General features: G+C 45.6%; 1 protein-coding gene across 2 annotated transcripts in view; it reads left to right on the top strand.

The window, feature by feature from the left end:
• LRRK1 (leucine rich repeat kinase 1) overlaps positions 1 to 15,092 on the top strand; it is a 143,694-nt gene that overhangs the window by 32,876 nt on the left and 95,726 nt on the right. The window lies entirely within an intron of this gene.

The following is a 15,092-nucleotide window of genomic DNA, read 5'->3' as shown; positions in this document are numbered from 1 at the left end:
GCCTGAGAGGAACGCATGTTCTCTGGTTGGATGGACAGCTCTGGGTGTGCTCGTTTGTTCCACTTGGCCTGATGCTGTCCAAGACCATGGCATCCTGCTTGGTTTTCTGTCTGAGCCACTCATAGTAGAAACTAGGGTGGCAAAGCCCCCAACTGTTGTTATACGGTTAGTTATTTTTCTCCTCAGTTAATACTTGTGATGTCCGATACACAAACACACACACACATACACACACACACACACACACACACACACACACACACACACACACACCCTCTGATGATGGGTGCATTAACATTCTGTTTTGCTTAATAAAAAATACATTCCTTTATTTTTCCCCTTTTTGTTGGAAACAGGCTCTTTTCTCATACACTAAGCCCTGACTACAGTTTCCCCTCGCTCCGCTCCTCCAGCCCCTCCCCACCTCCCCTTCCATCCTGATCTGCTCCCTCCAATGCTGTTTACACCTCTGTGGGCTCACATGCACCTTACTCAGTTAATTCAGAGGCCTCGGTCTCCTGGTCTCCTCCATCCCCTCTGGCGCTTCCACTCCTCCCGCCTCCCCTCTTACACCTAAGGTCTCTTTTAGTTTTAGTCGATGCGTGTCTCTCATGGGCAGCAAAGCATTTCCTAATTTACGGACTAGGGCTTCTCTAACTTTTGATTAGGATTCTTAATCCACTCAGATTAGAAGTAATGATGGATGGTAAAGAGTAATCTCGGACTGGAAAGATGGCTGAGCAATAGGGAGCCCTTGCTTCTCTTCCAAAGGACCTGGGTTCTGTTCCCAGCATCCATCAGTAGCTCACTCCTGATTCTGAGGGTCCACTGCTCCCTCTGGCTTAACGCCCACATGTGCAGATATGTATGTGTTTATGTGCAAACATATACATACACACATGCAGACATTAAAATTTAAAAAATAATAAAATACTTTATAAAGAAGATTTATTCGTGCCATTTTTCACTGTTCGGTAGTTCCTTTTTTTTTTTTCTTCGAGGTGTTGATTTTCTGTGATAATCTTAAGCAGCCTTTTAAGAGAAGGGTTCTGTCAACCTAAGCCGTTGGGGTGTTTTGTTTCGATGTTTAGCATGTTTGGGGAAGTGGTTGTTGTTTTCCCTTGGGTGGGGACATTTTTCCCATGGGTGGGGGGCAGGACAGCATCTTGTTCTGCCTCCTAGAGAAGTCTTGAAGTCACAGTCTTCCTATCCCAGCCTCCTGAGTGCTGCGATCACAGGCATGTGCCGCTACGTCCTTGAATGTTTACAGACCTTAAGCCACATGCCTGGCAGTGTCTGCCTAAGCACGCATGCCACGAAGTCACCCTGCTGTGGCTCATGCTGCCCAGTCTGGAGTGAACACTTTGGGGGCTTAATCCATCTTTACCTCTGCTCCCCAGCACTATCTCGTGCTAAGTGGGACCTGTTGGTTGACTTTTTAGCCTAACTCACATCTGACTCCAAGCTAAGCAAACAAAAGCCACCAACTTACCCATTTAACTGCCGTTGTCTGGCCAGTTGGCTGAGGCATAAGAACCTCAGACTTCATAGTTTCTTTTAAAGAGCAAAACTTCTCTCTCTCTCTCTCTCTCTCTCTCTCTCTCTCTCTCTCTCTCTCTTTCTCTCTCTCTCTCTCTCTCTCTCTCTCTCTCGCTCTCTCTCTCGCTCTCTCTCGCTCTCTCGCTCTCTCGCTCTCCCTCTCCCTCTCCCTCTCTCTCTCTCTCTGTTTTTTCCAGACACCGTTTCTCTGTGTATCCCCGGCTGTCCTGGACTCACTCTGTAGACCTGGCTGGCCTCCAACTCACAAAGATCTGCCTGTCTCTGCCTCTGCCTCCTGAGTGCTGGGATTAAAGACATGCGCCACCAGGCCTAGCTTGAGGGGCGAAATTTCTAACTTCATTTTAAGTAATGACAGCAACCTTCACTCTTGACCCTGACCACAGGACCTCCGAGCTAGCTAGCTTCCACCAGTCCCTCTAGTTTGGTTGCTGAAGAAGAAGGCAATGGAAGTGTGCCAGGGACTCGGAGAAGGGTGCTGATAACAGGGGGAAAAGGTGGGGGTGATGGGTATGTTGTGGCTGTGTACCCCACTCTTCTGTCCCTCCCTGGAGGTCTCTTAGGGTCTCCTTCCTTGGGAGTGTTTTATATGTCTACGGTGTGCATTCCTAATTAAGTTTCAGATCCTGGTACGAACTGGAAAGCCCCAGAAGAATTACCTTGAAATTGTGAAAATTTGATCTGACATGAATCCTGTAAACGTTATTCTGAAACAGCCAACTTGCGGAACAGAGGGGAAATAGGGGCACAAGAGGCAGTGGAGCTATTCTTGGAAAGAAGTTTCCAGAAATGCCCTTTACCAGGAGAATTCTATTCCCCTAGGCCATGTTATGTGAAATACAGATGGGCAAGACTATAGTTGAGTTGTTCTCAACCTTCTTATGGCTGGGACCTTTTAATACAGTTCCTCATGTTGTGGTGAGCCCCCCCCCAGCCATGATATATTTTCATTGCTACTTCATAACTGTAATTTTGCTACTGTTATGAACTGTAATGCAAATACCTATGTTTTCCAGTGGTCTTAGGAAACCCTTGTAAAGGAGTTGTTTGACCACCAAAGGGGTCATGACCCACAGGTTGAGAAAGAACTACAGAGAGCACTGAGGACACCTTGCCTGTTGTTGGGGGGAGGGCATATGAGTGGGGCCTGGCCCAGGGGAAGTGCTGAGTAGGCCCTTTCCAAAGGGGTCAGGATCCGGGTCAGACCATGTGCAGACAGAGGAAGGAGAAGGAAGCCCAGAGGGAAAGTCCACCAGTCTTCTTTTGGGGACTCCCACCTGTGGTGGGTTCTGGGCAGAGGAGAATGCTGACCAGCGAAGAAAGGGTGGAGACTCCTCCAGGGAGCGAAGGAAACCTAGGGCCTCTGAGGAAATGCAAACACACCCAAGAGCCCCTACCCCTTTGTGTGTACGTGTCTGTCCTTTTTATTGACTTATGTGTTATACTAGGTTCAATCTTCATGGGTTTCACTCAGCTATCCCAGACGCTTGCCAAAACCTGGGAAGCTGTAAGACGCAAGCCTAGAGCTTGAACTAATTCACTTCTGACAACTTAATTACATTTCTGTTGTTCCATGTTTTACCTAGTGCAATTTTCAGAAGTTACTGGAAGCACCTTGGTGTATTTATTTATTTATCTATTCGCTTTATATTCTGATCATAGCCCCTTTCTCCTCTCCTCCAGGCCCCACCCTCCCTCCCTGTTTCCCCTATACTGCTCCCCCACTCCTCAGAAAAGGGGAGCCTGCCCCCAACTAACCCACCCCAGCTCATCAAATCACATCAGGACTGAGGGCTTCCTCTTCCCCTGTAGCCTGGCAAGGCAGCCCTGCCAGCGGGAAAATGATCAAAAAGCAGGCAACAGAGTCCATGTCAGAGCCAGTTTCCGCTCCCCTTACTAGGGGACCCACATGAAGCCCGAGCCGACCATCAGCTACATCTGTGTAGGGGACCTAGGTCCAGTCCATGCATGGTGCTTGGTTCGTGCGTCAGGCTCAGCCAGCCCCCCTGGGCCCTGGTTAGTTGGTTCTGTTGGTCTTCCTGTCTTGTCTTATGTTTCCTTTTGTTTAATTTTTTTTAATATTTATTTATTTATTTATTTATTTATTTATTTATTGGTCCTTCCTCTGCCCTACCTCTGTTGTGAGGAAGTTGGCTTCTGTTACAAACTGACTGTGTACACTGGGAAGTCATGCTTTTGAGAAACTTTGTCATTTTGGCAGTACCAGAGAAAGATCTGGAAAATAGAGAAAATAGTTTTGCGAGGATGATCCAAGATTCTTCCACGTAAAAGAGGCCACCTTGAGAAACGTTTGTCTTGTCTGCTCCCTGTGTGCTGCATTCAGGTGTTTCTGTTGTTACAGTTGTCGCAAGCATCAGACCACACAGCAATGAGCATGTTCATGCACACAGCTTTGTGTGTACATGCACGCATGCCTGCGTGTGTGTGTGTGTGTGTGTGTGTGTGTGTGTGTGTGTGTGTGTGTGTATGCAACATGAGTGGGAGTGTGCAGGCTTATCTTTCCTTTCTCTTACCATTCCCCACCCTTCCTTAGAGATCCAGGGTCTCCCTAAGCGAGAAGCTCGCTCTTCAGCTAGGCTAGCTGGCACTGAGCGCTCTGGTCCTCATGCTTGAAGAGCACATACTCTCAACCATCACTCCAGCCCATTCTTATTTAGTTCCTTTTTTTAAAAATATATTTTATTAATTTATTCATATTACATTTCAATTGTTATCCCATCCCTTGTATCCTCCCATTCCTCCCTCCCTCCCATTTTCCCCTTACTCTCCTCCCCTATGACTGTGACTGAGGGGGACTTCCTCCCCTGTATATGCTCATAAGGTATCAAGTTTCTTCTTGGTAGCCTGCTATCCTTCCTCTGAGTGCCACCAGGCCTCTCCATCCAGGGGATGTGGTCAAATATGGGGCACCAGAGTTCATGCATCAGTCTGAGAGAGGGAAAACCCAGAGAAAAGACATTTCTCTTACTCTAATAATCCCTATAATCATTTTAACTTTTATATCTTCAGCTTGGAGCATTTTATATTGTGCTGTAGGTATCAAGTAAAAGAAACGTCTTTTCTCTGGGTTTTCACTCTCTCAGACAGATGGTTCTTTCTTTTCCAACTCACCTCTTGTTTGTTGACCATCTCAAACCCTTCAAACGTCCCTTCTTGGACAGAGGGCGTGGTTTCTGCTGCAGATGTTTAAAAGTAAACTCCAGGAAAAAGACACCATTGACTCAAGCTGTCTCCACAAGCTCTGAGTCCAGGACCAACAACACACAGAAGGTCTTAAATGTCCATAGAGCGAAGGAGCAGTGGGTTGGCAAAGTTTTAAAGAAGTATCTACATTTAGGACAGAGGTCATCAGTGCACCTGTGTCTTGTTGCTGTCTCTGTCTTGCAGCTGCAGGAGTTGAAAGACAAACTGCTTCCGTTTCCACTCTGGCTTTTCCATCTGGTAAGGCAGCGTCACTCACCTCTTAGTTACCACTTCCTTGCCATGCACAGCATGACATACCTTACGTTGAATAAGAGGCTGATGTTTGGTTGGGAGTGCGTAGCCTAGAGTGCAGAAGGTCACGTTCTTCTGACGGCAGGGGTCCAGATATTAGCTCTGCCTCTGTGAGCTGGGGAAAGCTGGCTTCTTGAACCACCCCAGCCCTGGTCACCTCCTGGCAGATGGTAATGAGATATACAGCCTCGCATGAGTGTTGGTAGAAAGGGGATATTTCCCCGAGTACCTGGCAGAAATGAAAAATAACAAAAAAATTTAAAAACTCAGTTACTTTATCTGCTGAAGGCAGACACCATTCTCATTTTTGATACATAATAGTTCATATTTCTAGAGGAGAGAGAAAGAGGAAGGAGGAGGAAGAAAGGATGGAGACAAGGAGAAGGAGGGAGGGGGGTGACAGGGTGGTATATGTTACCCTAGATGCTTCTGCTAGTCAGCCTTCTCATTGCTGCGACAGACCGCCTGACATGAACAAGCTAAAGGGGAGATTTCTACTTGGCTCAGGGTTTCATAGGATTTAGTCCTTGGTGACAGGAGAGTGGCGGGGGCAGACCAGCTCACATCATGGCTGACAGGAAGCAGTGAGAGAAAATGCCTGTACTTGAGCCTTTCTCCTTTTCCTTTCTTTTATTTCACACAGGCCCCCTAGCGTCAGGGGCATCTTCCCTTCTTAGTTGCTCCTCTGTGGTAGGTAAGTGCAGGTGAGGGCACTTACCACCAAGCCTGGTGACCTGAGTCTAATCCCCGGGGCTCATGTGATGGAAAGAGAGAGCCAGCTCCTAAAGGTTGTTTTCTGACCGCCACCTAGACACAAAGACATGCACATGTGTACACATGCACACACACAGGCATGCACACAAATATATGTATGCATGTATGTATGTATGTATGTATGTATGTATGTATGTATGTGAATATTTAAATTGCCCACCCTTATATAAAAAAATTTCTATATTACATAATATAGAAATGCACAATGTTCTCTGTGCTTTATGTATTTTAACGACTCGAAGTGTCTCATTTGGAAGTCCCAAGAGATCCTACATTGTGAAGCAGAGACATGGACACTCCGTGCTTTCTAAAGGCAGAAAGCACTGCTTCTCTTTTAGCCACGTCCCTGTAGAACTCTATGAACCTTTTGTTGCCCTCCTGGCCTCCCTCATCTGTCTGTGGTAGCCAGGACTTCTCCCTCAGGACGGGGCTGTAAGCACTACACTCAGTGTCATAAGCCAAGCCCCCGTCGTGTAGGGGAGTTCCAAGCATCTCCTCCCCTGGCGTTGCCATCTCCCTGGCTGACTGGCACCTCACAGGCTGGCACAGGAGTTCTGCAGGAAGTACACTTGTAGCTTTTTGTGTGTGGTATGCTATTCTGCAGGTTAGTTCCTTAGAGCAAACCACAGGTGCACTATTAGAATCTCCCCCCCCTGGGTCTGGTTACACGGGATTTTCTTCCTTGCTTTATGAATAGTCATGGCAGCAGTAAGGTTTCCAGCGATGGCTAATGTACCATAAGATATGCCAATTTCACCAGCAATGAATTTTGTAAGACTTTATGTTATTCTTTGTGTTTTGTGAATATAACACAGCATTTTAGGGTTGGTTGCTGTGTGCATGGCATGTGTGTGTGTGTGTGTGTGTGTGTGTGTGTGTGTGTGTGTGTGTGTGTGTGAGTGTGTGTGTGTGTGTGTGCGCGCGCGCGTGCGCGCAGTGTGTGGGTGCAGACCTGTGCTTCCCATGGTACACATGTGGAGGTTAGAGGAAAACCTCTGATTTCACTCCTTATCTTTCTGGCTCTTTGAAACAGAGTCTTTTCACCCATTGACCTATCTGCTTGCCATCACCTGTAGAACTCTGGGATTACAGGTGCATGCTGGGAGTACAGGTGCCCTGAGCTGCCACCAATGGCTTGTAGGTGATTTCGGAGGATTTGAATTTAGCTCATCAGGCTTACAAAGTGTGTGCTTTTACCTACATTATCTTCTGTATTAAAGAAAATAGGTCCTTTACATGTGATTCTACCACTGGAGCTGTCTGTATACATGACACCCATCTGTCTTTTACTAAATAAAAATTTCCAAAGATTGGACAAGACTGGCCTTGGAGTTCTGAGTCCATGTCTGGGAGCTTTGCTGGAATGATTACAGCTGGTCCCTAGCTCCCAGCCCAGCCCCTGCTTTGCTCTCTTTGATGATGCTGATGCTGATGCTGATGCTGATGCTGATGCTGATGCTGGTGCTGGTGCTGATGCTGGTGCTGATGCTGGTGCTGATGCTGATGCTGATGCTGATGCTGGTGCAGCAGCTAGCAGGACAGAGCTGAGTGTTAGCCATCTGGAGCCAAGAGCAGTTGCCTAGGAGGGTCACCTTCCTCCCCTGGCACCCTGTATCATCTGCCTCTTCCCCCAAAGAAATAAAGGCTTGGATTTCACCGTAATGCAACCCAGAGGTGAAAACTGCTGCTGAAGCTAAAAACCTCCCACTGGTGTCTGGGGAAGAGAGAAGCATCCTGCTCTCTGACGGCTACTAAAAGCTAGGGTCACCAAGGCGAGCCTCGGAGTGAAGAGGGTGTCACCTCGGAGGAGGAGGCCCAGCCTTCTTTCCTGGTGCTGTGTGGCCACATGGGGACTCTGTGGAGGAAGGTGGAGGAAGGTCACTGAACAACTCTGACCAGGTTGGTAGCATCCTGGAGTGTGCTTGTCTTTGTTCTGCAGTGAGCTGAGGGCTGATGGGTTGCTTGACCTTTTTGCTGTTCTGTTGATGGAGGCGAATGCAACCAACAATGTCATGGATGTGCCAATAAAACGGCAGTGCCTTTTCTTCTGGACATCACAAATGTGCCTCTCAAATATAAAGACACCATCCTTTTTAAATGGACAGGTAGTATTTGCTTCCCATCATATATATTTACTTTAATGCTAATGAGAAAACTATCACACACACACACACACACACACACACACACACACACATGCATACATATGCCTGCACACACACGCATGCTCTGCATATGCAGTCAAAATTAGATCTCATTGAATTAAGTCCATTTTTAATATAATTTCTCCATTGCCCTAGATTTGTAGAATAGCGCAGTAGAGAATGTGGTTTTGGTTATTGTGTCAGGAGAAATGACAAATCCTGTCCTAGAAGAAATGTTAAGAATGGCATTGCGACAGAACAGCCTAGGGGACTGAGACAAAGGAGGCCTGTCCTGCCGTGTGCCCAGTGTCACCGTGAGCTCCCGGGATAAGTGACAGGGGTCTCAACGGCCTCGCTCTGTGATCTCTGTGGGATTCTGTCGTTATAAACCACTGATGGATGAGAATCTCGTCTGCTAGTCTGTCTGTAGTTAGGATGATTTATGTTTCAAAAACAAGAGTTATTGGCAACGGACCCATTTCTCTCAAACGGGGCTGCTGATGTAAAATACTGTGTGAGCCGGAGAGTGTAAATAGAACGCTGAGTTGAAAGCAAGTATCAAAGACAAATGCTGTCCTCTTTCTATGGGTTTTAAGGTATTTTACTTATTTTACTTTCATTTAACCAGCATTTCTTCACATCATGAACTTGAACTTACCACCCATGTCCGGAGCATGCAGGATAATCGCTGCAGCTCACGCCTCAACAACCAGGAACACTTGCGCTTATGAGCTCGGAGCTTGCTTTAACTATTTCTCGTTACGTTCCTGGGTAACTCCACGTGGGCTGCCTCTGTTACCCGGGGGCCAGCACCACATTTCTGTCCTTTGCTCACTTGATCCTACTTCTAGTCAACACTTTGCTAACAGCTGACAGACAACTCTTAGAAGCAGATTCTTTTTTAGACAATGCTGTCAGTTTGCCCTTCCCTTCCTCTGTGTACCTGGGCAGGCATATTGACTTGTATTAAAAGCAAATGACATGCTTGTTTGTAGTATGTGTGTGTGTTGGAGAAGGTCATTGCTATTTGGGAAGACCAGGACATAGTAAAGACATTGGGAAGGATTTTTAATATACGAAACTAAACTATTCAATATTCTATTTCCATATCAGCTCTTGCTGCTTGAGATGTTCAGGTTTTATTGAAATGGAACAGGTTTGGGAAATCTCTCTTTTTGTGTTATTTCAAATATATATGAAGAATGCATTTGTCAGGGTGGTGGTTCACCATGTAAAAGGACAACACAATATTATTTTGAGCAAGATGATGAGTATAAATACCTGAGTAATTAGGTACAAATATCTAAACAATCTCAACTGTTTTAAAATTTTGTATCAAAGTAACCAATTCATAGTTATAGAACTGTCGTGTCTTGGGTTTAAAAAACAGAAATTCCATGAAAATCTTTACCTGTTTAAAAAAAAAAGGTGTCTGGTCATGTTAAGGCAAGGCTTCTGTCTTTAACATGACTTTTTTTTCTTTTTATTTCACTTATTTCCATGTCATTTATTTTTTCCACTGGCTTTCTGTTCATGAGGTATGTGTAATTATTCTACCATTTAAAACAAATCAGCCATACCACACAAGGCGCTTGAAAAATAATTTAGGGAACCTTCTCCACCTCCCCTGTCCCTTTCTAGCAATCCATCCTTAACGCTCATTGTTGGAATGTCATGTTTTTCTGTATAAATAAGTGCTACCCACAGTGCTTTGTATTTCTGGAAATTGCACGGGATTAGCATTCGTACCCTTCTAACTGTCTGATCAAACTAGACCTCCAGCTCACAAAGTCCATGAGTGCACGTGCGATGTCCATGCAACTTAAGGAAATTGGGGACCAAGCTGAAAGACCCAACACTGAGGGATTCAAAAAGAACAGAGCAACTGTAGAGTCCCATGACATCAACACCTCACGCGCACCGGCATTATTTAACACCCGTGTTAAAATCAAAGCACTCTTGTACTTTCCTGTGTGCCGTTGCCCTGTATAGATATGTATGGGACCTTCATGGCGCCCTATTACATCACTTCAGAATCTAACCGCCTGCAGAAGCAAAGGCATGCAAGGCACACTTACTGTTGATGAGCTAGCGGCTGCTTGTTTAATTCTGAAAGATGAGCCCTGACATGATGAAGTGCCAGTTCTGATGGAGGCGCCAGCAAGGGAGGGAGCTGACTCCACCCCCTTCTCACCCCTGCTAATGGCCTTTCTCTTGCCTAGCCTGCTCTCAGTGGCCTGCGGTCACAGACTGTGAATAATTAACGGGGACTGTCTTGTGTGTTGGAGAGAGGAGCTGCCATAGTCACATGGTGTGGCCACATACACACAGAGCTTTCTTGCGTTTCTAGAAACAGAACCCAGAGATCTCTCCTCAGACCTAGCTCCACATGCCTCAGGGAAGCTGTCAGCTATGTGCGACTGGATTTTCAGAATGATTGCCTTGGAAGTGGTCAGATCCTAGCTCAGGGTGTGTTGTAAAGACTGGATGCTGTTTACTGTGGCTGAAGCATCTTGCTCTGGCTTCTGCACAGCAGGTTTTTTCTGTGTAGGTAGGAAACTCACGCTGTGTGTCAGATGGTGGACCCTGCTTGTAGGCTTTGACACTATGAGCTTCCTTTCTCCCAACATATTGTGAAAAGTTCCCGACATGCAGTAACACCGAAGGAATTGGGCCAGGGTACACCCATACACCTACCCCTCTGGAGTCTGGCCTGGGCCTATCCCATTTCTAATGATTTTTTGAAGTAAGTTACCAACACCTATACACTTACCCTTAACTTCTAGCTTGTGTGTACGGTGGTTATAATAGCTTTTTAGATTAAAAACGTCTGCAAAGTGTAGTGCACATATTTTAAATGGGCTTTTGATATATTTTAGCAAGTACAGCACCCGTGGAATGCAAACTTCATCAAGATCTGGAGCCATCAGCACAAGCAATAGCCTCATGCCCCACCCCACCCCCCCTCCAAGATTAGCACATCGTAGAAATAGCATCACTTTGTGCAAGGTTTTATTTTCTCAGTGTTTCGTTTTGGAGATTCATATCAGCCATCAGAATGATCGATAGTTCATCCCTTTTTGTTATTGAGTAGTTATGACCCCACAGTTTGTTTATCCATCCCCCTATGGATGAACAAACACCCGGGCTACTTGAAGCTTGGGGATATTATGGCCACCACTTTTATGAATGTTCTTGGGTAACTTTTTTGGACATGCTCATTCTGGGTAAAAAAAATCTAAGAACGGAACTGGTAGATCATAGGTCGGTGTGTGTTCAGTTTTTAAAGAAGCCACCGGAGCTGTCTATAATTTAATTATACACTTTATAATCTCACCCATTGTACCTGAGCATCCTGCTCACTCACAGTTTTTTTTAAAGTATAGCTCTCTGGTGGAGTGTCATCGGTGTTGTTTCACCTTCTGCATCTCTGTGATGGGCGATGGGATTGAGTTCTTTGACTGTGCTCCAGTGTTGATTAGTCTATTTGTTATTATGTTATGGGTTTTTTTTTCTATTCTTTGTGGTAATCTACACGCCGTCTCTTTTCTGATATGTTTTACAGCATTGTATTCCCGACTAGAAGTAGCCTGTTTCTTTAAAGGATGTCTTTTGATGAGCGTAATGCTGAACTTTTAACAATTTTTCATCACTTATATGCTTTTTGGTCAAGTGTTACTTCACAGTTTTCCTTCGTGGCTACTGTTTTCTGGGACCTTCTGTATTGGCTCTCTTTTCACCACTGGGACAAAGTATGTGACACAGGCTACTTGACAAGGAAGGGGGTTTATGTAGGTCACAGTTGTGAAGATCCAGGGACCTGAGTGAGTCCACAGCGGCTCCGGGAAGGTGGGGACTTTCTGCTGAATGCCAGGCAGCCCTGTATGTGCATGGGCAGGCAGGCGATGACATCTTGACAATGACAGCTACCCCAGTCTTCATGGCCTAGGCCTCCTAAGAGCCTCGGCCATTTAAAGCGTCAACGCCTTGCAGTAATGTTGCCCTGCTGCCAAGCCTTAAATCCCAGCAGACCGGAGAAACACTCAGACCACATTAAACCGCAGCACCCGGCTTAAGGAGCCGGGCTTCCTCTGAAGTGTTGAAAGTAGTCTACATATTTTCTTAGGACCTTTATAGCTTTAGCTTTTATATTATTGGTCCATGGTCCATCCCAAGTTAACTTTTGTGTACTATAAGAGGCAAGCATTTTTTTAAATTTATTTTTATTTAGGGCATCAGATTTCCCCCTGGAACTGGAGTTACAGTGCCACGTGGGTGCTAGGAACTGAATCCAGGTCTGCTGGAAGAGCAGCAACTACTCTTAACTGCTGAGCCATCTCTCTAGTCCAAATGATGAGGATGTTGTGTTGGCACCATTTGTCGAAAACTCTTTTTCCCCATTGTGCTGTTTTGGGACCCTTGTCAAAAGTTAGGTGGTCAAATATGGGTTTTTATGCGTTTGCTATGTGTATGTGTTCATTTGTGCATGTGTGTGTTTGTGTGTGTGTATGTGTTTTTGTATGCATGTGTTTATGTGGGTGTGGTGTGTGTTGGTATGCCTATGTATGTGTGTGTGTGCTTGTTTATATGTGTGGATTTTTGTATGCATGCATTTGTGTGGGTGTGGTGTGTGTTGGTGTGCCATGCATGTGTGTCTGCTTGCGTGTGTGAGTGGGTATGCTGTGCACATATGTCTGCTTGCATGCATGAGTGTGTGTGTGTGTGTGTGTGCACGTGCACACACATGCTCATGCTTGTGTGTGTCTGTGTTAGCCTGAGTTCAACATCAGATGACTACCTTGATCACTTTCCACCTTTTTCTTTTTTCTCCATTTTCATGTGTGTGACACCCATATGTGTGCATGTTCACATGTGGTAGCCTGAGGTTGATATTGAGACACCCCCTCCCTCGATGGGTTTTACATATTACTTGTTGCATCAGGGTCTCAGTCAAACCCAGAGCTGTCTCACAGCCAGCTCTTGCTGGGGATTCCATCTCTGCCTTCTCAAGCCGGAACTTACAAAAGGGCTGCCACACACACTTAACCTTTGTGTGGGTTCTGGGGATCCGAACTCTGTTCTCCGTGCTTGCCCAGCAGGCACTCTAAACCCTGAGCCATCTCCCCAGCCCCATGACTCTATTGCTTAGTTCACCTCTGTCCTCTGGGCCTATCTGTCTGTGCTAGTATCATATTGCCTGCTTACGGGAGCCTTACAGTACGTTTTATTGTTATTTTTTTATTAATTTATTCTTGTTACATCTCAATGGTTATCCCATCCCTTGTATCCTTCCATTCTTCCCTCCCTCCCATTTTCCCCTTATTCCCCTCCCCTATGACTGTTCCTGAGGGGGATTTCCTCCCCCTGTGAATGCTCATAGGGTATCAAGTCTCTTCTCGGTAACCTGCTGTCCTTCCTCTGAGTGCCACCAGGTCTCCCCCTCCAGGGGACATGGTCAAAGGTGAGGCACCAGAGTATGTGAGAAAGTAATATCCCACTCTCCACTCTACTGTGGAGAGTGTTCTGTCCATTGTCTAGATCTGGGTAGGGGTTTAAAGTTTACCACCTGTATTGTCCTTGGCTGGCGCCTTAGTTTGAGCGGGACCCCTGTGCCCAAATCTGCCTATCATAATGTTCTACTTGTAGGTTTCTAGGACCCTCTGGATCCTTCTACTTTGCTTTTCTCCCATGCTTCTACAGTACGTTTTAAAAGCAGATAATGTAAATATTTTTCAGTATCGCTTTGACTGGTCTAGGTTCTGTAAGTTTTCTGTACAAACTTGAGAGCCTGATATAATTTTATGAGGGGGACAAAAAAGTCCAACTGGATTATAGTGGAATTGAAATTAAATCTGTACATAAAGTCAGGGGCAACTGGTGTCTTCATAGTATTTGTTCGCTAGTCCATGAACACAGGAGGTCTTTCTGGCTACACAAATCTTAATTTTCTTGGCAGTGTTTTGGTGTTTGTTGTTGTTTTTGTTTTGGGTTCAGACGTTCCTGGTCTTTTGTGAAATTTATTTCTAAGCACAGAATTTTGTGCTTTTGTTAGGTAGGTAGTTTTCCCTCGCTGTAGCAAAGCATCTGAACTAACCAACTTTAAAGAGAAAAATTAAAAGTTATTTTAGCTCATAGTTTCGGTCCATGACAGATTGGCCCCACTGCTTTGAGTCTGTGATATGGTAGCACATCTTGAACCAAAATGTTCAACTCATGGACTGAGAGGGAGCAGAGAAAAAAAGAGGAGCGGCGGAGGGCCCCAGGTTACCCAGGCTATGTGAAGATTTCCTACTAGGCCTGTCTCCTAACAGCTCCACTGGCTGCCAGGATCATCACTTTGGGAACCAAACCTTTCCTACATGGGCTTCTGAGGAACAACTAAGATCCAAACTATAACACATGCTATTGCAAATAAATTAAACTTCAAAACATTGCTGCTCTGTGTGGGCTAACTATATATATATATATATATATATATATATATATATATATATATATATATATATATATAGAGAGAGAGAGAGAGAGAGAGAGAGAGAGAGAGAGAGAGCTTCACATTCCTTTCCAGAGATATGTATACACACATCAGAGAAACAGTTTTACAAAGAACCTTAAAATGTTTAGAGAACTTCCAAAGCCTATTTGTCAGCATTTGGGAGCTTACAGACCTCTAATATGATCCCTTGTTCTGGATGGGACACCAATGTGGAAGAGTGATCTCCTTTATCCGTATCTTTCCACCCAGTGCAGTGCTCAGCTGTGTCCAGCTGCTCCATAAGTCTCCATAAGTACCTATGCCCTGAGTCTTCTGCATGCCTGGCGTCTCCTCCTAGGTAGTGCCAGTCGCTCAGCTTGCCAGAGCATCCTGTATCCCTTCCTCTGCCCGGGGCAGGTTAGCACCCATTTATAGGGAGCAGGGATATGTCTACAGGAAGCCACAATTCAGATAACCACAATGGCAGGGTGGGCCAGTCACACGCATGGTCCAGGCATGTCTAGAAGCCCAGAGTTTCAAAGGATTGCTGGAGACAACCGGGTGAGATGTTGGTGGAGAGGCAAGGATTACCAGTCCTAAACCACTTGACCTTTTGAGAGTTTGAG

The sequence above is a fragment of the Acomys minous genome (genome assembly GCF_964271855.1).
Source record: "Acomys minous genome assembly, chromosome: 2".
Lineage (NCBI taxonomy): Eukaryota > Metazoa > Chordata > Mammalia > Rodentia > Muridae > Acomys > Acomys minous.
Note: the sequence above shows the minus strand (reverse complement) of the source record. Positions and strands in the feature narration are given on the sequence as shown.